Source organism: Lotus japonicus, chromosome 2 (assembly GCF_012489685.1).
Source record: "Lotus japonicus ecotype B-129 chromosome 2, LjGifu_v1.2".
NCBI lineage: Eukaryota > Viridiplantae > Streptophyta > Magnoliopsida > Fabales > Fabaceae > Lotus > Lotus japonicus.
This window is the reverse complement of record NC_080042.1, coordinates 7410699-7420506: the sequence shown is the minus strand read 5'-3', so window position 1 is coordinate 7420506 and position 9808 is coordinate 7410699. Positions and strand designations below refer to the sequence as shown.

Below are 9808 nucleotides of genomic sequence, written 5' to 3'. Positions count from 1 at the left end.
CCAGCAAGGGGTCTTGTTGTATCAAGGAAGGCTGGTGCTATCACCTCAATCACCATCTATTCCTTGGCTATTAGCAGAATTTCATGGTTCCCCAACTGGTGGCCATTCTGGTTTTTACAGGACTTACAGAAGGCTGGCTGAATCCCTTTATTGGGTGGGAATGCAAAAGAGGGTCAGGGATTTTGTGCGCGAATGTGATGTTTGCCAAAGACAGAAGTACAGTGCTACTACCCCCGGGGGCCTGCTCCAACCTCTCCCAATTCCTAATGCAGTCTGGAAAGACATTTCTCTTGACTTCATAACTGGGCTACCTAAGTCTAAAGGCTATGAGGCTATTCTAGTAGTGGTGGACAGACTCTCTAAATATAGCCACTTCATCCTTTTGAAGCATCCTTACACTGCTAAATCTATTGCAGAAATCTTTGCCAAAGAGATAGTGAGGCTTCATGGTATTCCTAGTTCTGTGGTCAGCGATAGGGATCCCATCTTTGTGAGCCATTTTTGGTCAGAACTGTTCAAGCTTCAAGGTACAACACTAAAAATGAGTTCTGCCTATCACCCTGAGACAGATGGGCAAACAGAGGTTACCAACAGGTGTTTGGAGAGCTATTTAAGGTGCTTTGCCTCTGATCATCCTAAGACTTGGTCGTATTGGGTACCCTGGGCTGAATTTTGGTACAATTCTACCTTCCATACCTCTATTGGCCAAACCCCTTTTGAAGTAGTATATGGGAGGAAAGCTCCTCCTTTGGTGCGATTCCTTTCAAATGAAACTAAAGTAGCTGCTGTGGCCCTGGATCTTAGTGAAAGGGATGAAGCTATTAAACAACTCAGGGAGCATCTCAAGAAAGCACAGGAACAAATGGCCAGTTATGCAAACAAGAAAAGGAGAGACCTGAATTTTGAAGTGGGAGAGTGGGTTTTCTTGAAGCTTAGGCCACATAGACAACATTCAGTGGTCAAGAGGATCAATCAGAAGTTAGCTGCCAGGTTTTATGGGCCCTTCCAGATAGAGACTAAGATTGGTGCAGTTGCATACAAGTTGAAGCTCCCTGATGACTCTAAAATTCATCCTGTTTTCCATGTGTCCCTACTGAAGAAAGCCATTGGTAGCTCTCAGGTTCAAGGCCAGTTGCCTAGGGACTTGGAGATTGAAGAGATGACTGACATCTACCCTGAATCAATCATAGGAACCAGGACAATTCGCCAGGGAGACAGTGAGGTGCACCAGAGTTTGATAAAATGGAATCACAAGTCCTTGGATGATGTTACTTGGGAAGACAATGCTGTATTGGCTGGTCAATTTCCTGATTTCTGCCTTGAGGACAAGGCTGTTTCTGAGGGGGAGGGAATTGATAGAGACCTGAATGCTAATTTGGGCTTGGGAAGGCCCAAAGTGTGGAAGGTCTATGTGAGGAAAAAGGGGAGAAAGGAGTGAGCTGGCAAAGTTAGTTAGTATAAGAGAATAACCGAGTGAGGGTGAGACTCATTCATGATTAGCTTTTCTGTTAGAGGAGAGAGAGTGATCTTTCTTGTTGAGGGGAAGCCATTAGTGCTTCTTGGGTTGTTAGCCAGCTCTAACACTACTTTTCTTTTCATTCTCTGTAATTGCTCTTTCGATATATACTATTACAGTCATATTTCTTCTGATATTCCTGCTATACCATACTTGCTCTCTAAAATCCCTATCAAGAACTTTTTGTTTTTCCTTGGAATAGTCCCTACATAAACAGTTAGTTTTCATTTAGCCAAGTCATAAACGCTGGTGTTAAGAGATTGAAAGTAAAAAACAGATAGTATGAGAAATCTCGATGCTCTGGTTTAGTTGTTTTTCCTTCTGCATTCCTACATCATTCCTTACTTATGAAGACACCCTCTTCAAAATCTCTCTCACTGCTTTCACGTACTTCCCATCTTTTCTTAGTTCTTATGAAATCAGCAAATGATTTGCCAAGGTGAAAATCATGATTCTATTCCTACCCAAATTTTGCGAGTGTGCTATTAGAATACAATTGTTCATTTTAAGATCTCCTACCTCTTTGGTAAACTTCTGTACAATTTTAATCATGTATAACCACTCAATATGCATGGAAAAAGTCACAATAGATAAAATGTACAAAATAATCTGATTTGCTATGGCCTATGGTCTTAAGTTCAGGAGAAGGAATTTTCACATTCGTGCATCTTACAGTTTTGATTGACTTTCACGAATTTTAGGAGTAACGTAGAAAAAATTGCCCCCCCCCCCCCCGGGGGGGAGAGGCACTTAGGGATTCAAAGCTTAGAGAACAAATTATATCACTTTCAAAGTAATAAAAAAGTTTATTACTATCTATAAGTGTTTTTAAAATTCTTATAATATGCAGGAGAAACATATAGTTACACGTGAATTTACATCAAAACCTAGAGCACCTGATTTCAGAAATTGGTATCAGCAGCATAATGGACTACATATAGAATTGTTTGGAACTATAAACTGAATAAACATTGTCTAACCTTGTCAAAGATTATAATTTCTTCTTCATAGAGCAAGCTCAGGTATAGATAAAGATATTCCTTACCTTAACTAAAATGAAGAAAACAATGGCTTATATAGTCAAATATACACACTAAACTATTGCAGTTAGCAAATAATGAAGAGAATTTTGAATTCATCTAGTACCAGAAAATTAGGTGGGCGCAAGTGCATCAAATCCAATATTGCAGCATCTATATTTGAAGGGTTACCACCTGGACCGCATGAGAAAAGTATTAGATTTGCATTCCAACCAAATGGAAGATTGAGCCTAAAATGAGACTTACTATCATAAATAAATTGAAGAATGAAATTTAGAATAACTTTCCGCGAGCTACATGTTTTCTTTCGAGTTGATAATCATTTCCTGATTATTATGGGTCCTGTTAAAGAAGCTCAAAGCAGAATAGATTACAAACCGCATCCAACAAAGCTAGAGCATTAAGTGCCCAAACCAAAAGGAACAAAACCAGAATAGGAAGTATCAAAACAAAGGGAAAGCATAGGAGGTCAAGAACACATGAGCATGTGATTTAAATAAATATATGGTGATCCTAGGAAAGGGAAACATTGGAGTTCATGAACACATGAGCCTTAGATTTTAATTGCTAAACTTAAGTCCCCAAAAAGCACGTGTATAAAAATCAATGTTAAACTAAGAAAAATAACAAAATGATATCAGTATTAAAGTAACTCATTTTGGGTGATGAATCACAATTACATATGAAAATCTTTTCAATAATCAAAACCATATGAACAACATGCATATCGAATTATTGAGAAGATTCTATATGATTAAAGACTAAATCCAAACACACATCTAGGGATCGATTCAATCTAGCACAAGCATGCATCTGAGTTCTGCCCTTGCAAAAAAAATGGATAAATGTGAGAAAAAGCAGAGAAGTCAGTGAAAAGGAATGTGTTACTTGAGTAAATACCGCTTATCTGAAAAACAATAATTAATGTTTTAGTGAAGAACCTCTTCTCTCTTGTAAGCTTCCTCTAAATCAACCATAAACTTGCATAACCAACAAACAATTTTTCAGAGATTAATTAATAAAGACATGGAATGAGTGAAAAATAAAGTTTGTACAAACACACGCACACAGAAAAATCAATCGATAGATATCTTGATTCTTGACACCCAATGGTTCAATTTATAAGCAATACAACCTGTAAAGCAATACAACTGGCTTTGGGAGGTAGAAGGGGTGCCCACAAATCTTATACGATGGTAGTCGCACCACCCTATCCCTTGTACGATTTCCGGTGGTAGTCGCACCACCCTATCCGGTCGAGTTGGATTAGATACTTTGTTGCTTACAGTAAAACAAATTGAACTCTGACAGCATGAGGTGAGATGATGACCACCCGGTAGAGTTGCAGACTTGCAGTCATTAGGTATGGAATTGCAATTGAAGAAAGCTATGAGAGTAGGAGGAGGAAAAGGAATAGCAGAAGCATGAGGCAATAGGGCGGGCGCAGAAGGAGAACGTCACACCTGTGAGCCTGATGATGTGTGAGGAACATGGCTTCATGCAATTGATGATTGCAGAACCTGAACGAAGCACGCCTACGACATGGTGCCAGAAAGGGTGGCCGACGTAACCTGTGAAAGGGGATGATGATAGTGTGTGCGGAAATGGGCCAGCAAGCCCATTGAAAGCCAAAGTTAGTTATCCCAAAAAAATAAAAGTCCCGTGAACAGTAACCGGGATTTAGAAATGTAGGATAGAAGATATTATTCAGTTCATGATGCATCGCCCGACAAAGCTTTTACTGACTCTCGATACACCGGTAAAATTGCGGTTGCTGGTAAAAGTCATTAAGGCTATTTTTATTGACTCTAAAGACAATATTTACTGCCGCTAAAAAAAGGCTTTTGTTGTAGTGTCATGGAGGGAGATGTGAATTCAACAGAAAAGATTAATCGGTAATCATAAAATATGTTAAATTTTGCTAAGTGTTGGAAACATTGGCAAACTCACTTTTTTGACCCTATGATGTTAAGTCAGAGAATAGAGGTTAACTACTTAACTTGACCAAAATCAGTTTGTTGAGCACCATTTGATGAAGTTTGAAGGCACCACACGTGGGAGACCAGAAATACTTAGCAAAGACACGACAAAGGTTACATGTTTTATTTTCACTAGTTTTATACCCGTGCATTCACGGGACGGGTGACATTTTGTATATATTAGTATTTATTTGATATGGTTTAAAATTATAAATTAATTTTATAAACTGTAGACAATAATGCAAGTTTGATTGAAATAGTAAAAACGTTATTATACACTTATCAACATCTAAGCTTTTAGTACTAATTATACATTTTGTCTTTAAAATTAAAAGTTACTAATGTTAATGGACTATTCCTTGTACATTAAAACATGAATATCCTCTTCGAAAGACTTATTTTGTAAACATACTATAAAATGTGTCACTTGGATTATCCAAAGATCTTGAAATATTTCACATTATTTGATATGATCACTGGACGGTGGCCGATTCATCCTTGCTTCACAGCTCTTTAATAGATTGGAAATTGGCCGGTTCATTTAAACAATTATTTAATCAAGAAATATTTGTTTTCCTAACCATTTTGTTCTTTATGATTTTCTACTTTTAGTTAATGAAGATTTCAAAAAAAAAAAGTTAATGAAAGTAAATGTTTATTTTTCTAGTTTCACTTTTAGAATTAAACTCATGTTTATGAAAAAAAAAAAATTTCCTTATAATTTATAAAGTTCTTCTCCCTTCCTCTCAAATTCATTAATTGATTTTTGCGGTTTTATTTAGCCCGACACTCTATATAGTTAAGAGTTTTCAATGCAATTACAATTTCCTATAAAGAATTTTTTTTAAAAATCAAAATTAAATTTGAATTTTAGATTAATGTTATCATTATTATATTTAATTGTTTTTCTCTATTTTTCTATCTTGCTAGTTCTTTGGTTGAGACTGTGCGGTCTTATATAAATTCTTTTTTGTCATTGGGTGCATTAGAAGGAATAATAAGTGTCCTGAAGTCGCAAAATCCATATATGAGTCCAATTGACCTCTTATCAGTGTCTACAGCCTCAACTGACTTCTTATGGAGATTCTCAAGTTAAAGTTGATGCAACAATGACCTGTCCAATTTATCCACACATTTTGATAACCTTAACATCGTTCTCAGTATAAATCCAATCCCTCCCATAGTTGATCTACTTAAAACATCAAAAAATGAAATCCTAAAAAAGCTAATAAATGATGTTCTGTAAACAAACAATGTACACCATATAAATTACCCTCTAGTGGAAAATCAGAAGGGCTCAAACTAACAATTGACTTCTCTTAGATGGATATTATTTCAATCTCTATTTCGATGCTTCTTGATTTGGTATATACCTAAAAAGTATAAAAATAAAAAATGCTTTAGGACCAAACTTTATAACTTTAATAGATAACTTGAACTTGCAATGATGGGGAGAAAATCATCCACAACAGCCAGATCCTCTCGAAAGGGGAGAAAAGAAAAAAAATAAGCAATGACAGAGGATCTTCCTACAAACTTGTTAATAGCAATCCCATAATCTCAGTGCAACCTGTACACCTGGCATACACAAAATTAAAGTTTCAGTGTCGAAGCATAGAAAATAAAGGACCATACAAATGAAAGGACTACCTCTGATCACTAATAACAATAAACTTTAGCTGATTATTTTCAAATAAACGAAATTTATCCATGCATCTTAGAAAGAAAATCATACATATTATCTAAAATAGGCATTTTTAAGTAAATTCCTATTAAGTGTAACAAATAATAATACCAAATAGAATACCACAATTTGATATGCAATAAAGAAAGAAACGAAGAAGGTTGCAACCCTGCAGGGAAATGGAAAGTGCATACACACATATAGGGAATAGTAATCCTCTCAACTATGTGTAGAGGTTAGCTTCCTCAACATTGCCAAGTGATTAAAATGACCATTTATATTTTAAATGTATATGAATTATCAGCGTGTGGGTCATTTTGTGAATAGGTGTATGAAACACTTCTACTGACAAAGATATGAACCCAACCATGTAGACTATTTTGACAAATCCACAACAAAACAATTAAAGGTTTCTATCTAATCATTTAACAGATAGGACAGCAGCGCTTAACCAAAGAAAAATTGATACCCAGCTTCAAATCTTCCATTCAAAGACCCCTCAAATAAACTTGATTTGAAGCTTAAGAATGTGCTAAAAATTACATGTGAAAGAAATAAGAGATCCACCCATCCCAAAAAGCTTTAAAAACAACCTTTTATAGTAGAGGAACGCATTAAGTGAGCAAAGATAGATGGCTTTAAGAAAAGCCAACAAACTATTTATTAGAATTTAAGTATTTTCATAATATGTTACTGTTGTAGAAAAGGTTAATGGTTGTTTTGTCCACTGTTGGAGTATACTACTAATATACTCCACATGTATAGGACATGAGTAAGTTATCAGAAGTTTATCTCATGAATCTCTCTCTACTCTACTATGAGAATGTGTCATAAGAAATGTGACTGCAAAAGTACTCACAGGAGGGAAGCGTGCAGTGACCACAACAAACAAAGCCAGATCAGTACGCCACTACCTTGCTAGATTCCTCTTCCACAATATCCCTTTCTTTTCGATCATATGAACAATAATCTAATCATGTCCCCAACATTATTGGATCCAATTCCCTGAAACATAACATCACTAACAATAAAAGCAATGCCATTTTCCAACAAACTATCAACACCAAAACACAATCCCATCAGATTACAAACATGGCTATATATCTATTATTAGCTCTTGAGGTTGACATTCAATAACTACTATTGGCAACATATACCACAAACACATTTGATTTGCAGCTTCATAATCCTTTGCCTCCTTTCATGATAGAATCGGTTAGTAGGAAGGATTGGAACAAAAGTATAATGCTTAAAGGCAATCAAGAATCAATTTTGAATAAAATGCATACGGACCTTTATAAAGTTTTCCTTTGGAGGGCTTAATGTCCATTTCTCACTTCGGGTTCTTTTCTTCCAAACCTCCTGCTTTTCTTGTCGTCATGTAAAGTAAACTACAAATAATCAATAACAACAACAAAAATAAGTATATGAATGCATTGATAGACATAGATAGTCAAAGCAGTTTGAGAAAGTAGCTAACATACTTCACCAGTAAAGTTAATCCAATATTAGTGATGAATAATTTAGTTGATCTTATTTTGAAGCTTTAACGGATTTGATTGATTTTATGCTTAGTAATTATTCAAATTTGAACTTGAATTGAGGTCACGAAAATCTTGGCTCTACAGTTAGCGCAACAGATATTAAGTCTTGAAAATAAATTACCTAATTTGAAGAGAAATTTAAGGAATAACTTAGAGAGAAATTTAAGGGATAAATTACCTAATTTGAAGATAAATTTAAGGGATTATGGAGAAATTTGAGTTACCTTGAGGAGTGATTGTGGAGAATTTTACGGTACGCAGGTAACAGAATGCGTGGCGACGACAGGTCAAAATTAGGGCTTGAAGAATTAGGGGAGAGAGATGCGGCGGTGACTGAGACGGTATACGACTAAGAAAGTACGCTTCGGCCGTTCATGGTGACACCATTCAGTCTCAAGCCCTGCAACTCCTAAACCAAAGAAGAATCTTTCATTAGTCCTTCAATAATCACATTCCTCTTCTACATTCTTAGCCGTCGGTGCCAAGTATCAAACCATGATACTATATATAAGGACCTGCTTATTAAAAAAACTATATATAAGAACAAATTTGATATGCTGGATGAGAAAAGTCCATATAATAAGGAAAACCAATTTGATATGCATAATGAGAAAAGGATGGATAAAACTAAAATTCCAGTATGAAAGGAAATGTTCAGTCCATATGAGGTCAAAATCGTGTAATGGAAAACAACCATTTGTTCAGCAAATCCAAAGTAAAACTGATCATATACTCTCTTAATCACATGTTAAACAACCAACAAAATTGATCATATTAAAGAGCCAAACAAAAGGAGGTAGCCTCTAAAAATAATTTTGAATTTTTAACAATAAAACTGTAGAAGATGGGTAGCCATTGATTGAGCATAACGACAAAAGAACCCAAAAATCTTGGCCAAGCTTCTCAGGAAGGAAAAAGAGTAAATCAGAAAAACAGTTTACCTGAGACATAATCGCGTGCTTGATTGGAGACACGGGTAGGAGATGGGTAGCCCAAAATCGCGTGAACTATCAGGTTGCCATTGAGAGAATCGCGTGCTTGATTGATATGGGGCTCGACCTTGACCTTTTTCTGAATCTGAGTTTTCTCTAGTAGAGATTGGGTTTGAAAAGCGATGTGTTTTCTTTCCCTTCATCTGGATCTACGTTTTCTCTAAGATTGTTAATTGTAGTAGCAGAGAATGGGTTTCAAGGATAAATGTCCATGAAGAGATCAGATTTGAAGGATGAATGTTGAGAAGAGATGCATTTTCTCTAGTTTTTCTCTCAGATTGTTGATCTGTTGAAATTAGGGTTGAAGGAGAAAATAAAACGTCCAATTTGGGAGAAAGAGAGAGATTTTTTTTTGAAGGAGAGGCGGGTTTGTTTGAGCAAAAGAAAAAAAGAAAAAAAAATGAAAATGCTCTTAAAAGATGCCACGTGGATTATGGTGAAGAATAGGTAGTGAAATGTCACCTGGATTAATGGGACCCTGAACTATTCTTATTTCTATATATTATGGATTAGATAGTCGTTGTAAGAGCATCTCCAATGTTAGTTCTTAGAATTGAGTTATTAAGTTAAGAGTTGTTCCTGCTATGAACATTGAGGGAGAGGGTAACCCCTAGAGTGTAGAGAGAGATTGCACTAGAGAGAGAGAGTAACTGAATTTCATGTGTGTATTGAGCAAATGAGCAAAAGTCTCTTACAATTGATAACCGCTCCCTTTTTATAGAGGTTGGGTTGGGCCCCTTATGATAATGCCCTTAATGGGTCGATTGGGCCTCGTTCGAGGCCCAGCCTACAGGCTTAGGGAAGCGTCGCGGTGCGAGCAATCCTCTAAGCATTGCCCCTCTAGGGGCTCGCCCAGTCCACGAGTCCACAAGACACCAAGCTCGAAGCATGATAGTTAAGTGTCTCTTTAATCAAACTATAACTGCCTAATACTATTTGTCGTGCATGCAGAAATCTAGGTCGCCAACATGGTGTGAAAAGATAGAGGGCGAGCGCCTCCAACTCGCAAGTTCACAAGTCCACAAATCCACAAGTCAACGTGCCCTTGGTTTC

The 9808-nt window shown here is 36.4% G+C and overlaps 1 long non-coding RNA gene across 3 annotated transcripts; it reads right to left on the bottom strand.

Annotated features, from left to right (window-relative positions):
• Positions 1–5650: 5650 nt before the first annotated feature.
• On the bottom strand, positions 5651–9111 carry LOC130737487 (uncharacterized). Of its 3 annotated transcripts, none has more exons than XR_009018763.1 (5): positions 8705–9111; positions 7988–8278; positions 7513–7610; positions 7079–7224; positions 5651–6113 (listed from the first exon to the last, which is right to left on the bottom strand). It is a non-coding gene; the product is annotated as an uncharacterized LOC130737487 (long non-coding RNA). The 3 variants fall into 3 exon arrangements; XR_009018764.1 differs by having other exon boundaries at positions 7988–8163; positions 8705–9106; XR_009018762.1 differs by having other exon boundaries at positions 7988–8172; positions 8705–9104.
• Positions 9112–9808: the final 697 nt, after the last annotated feature.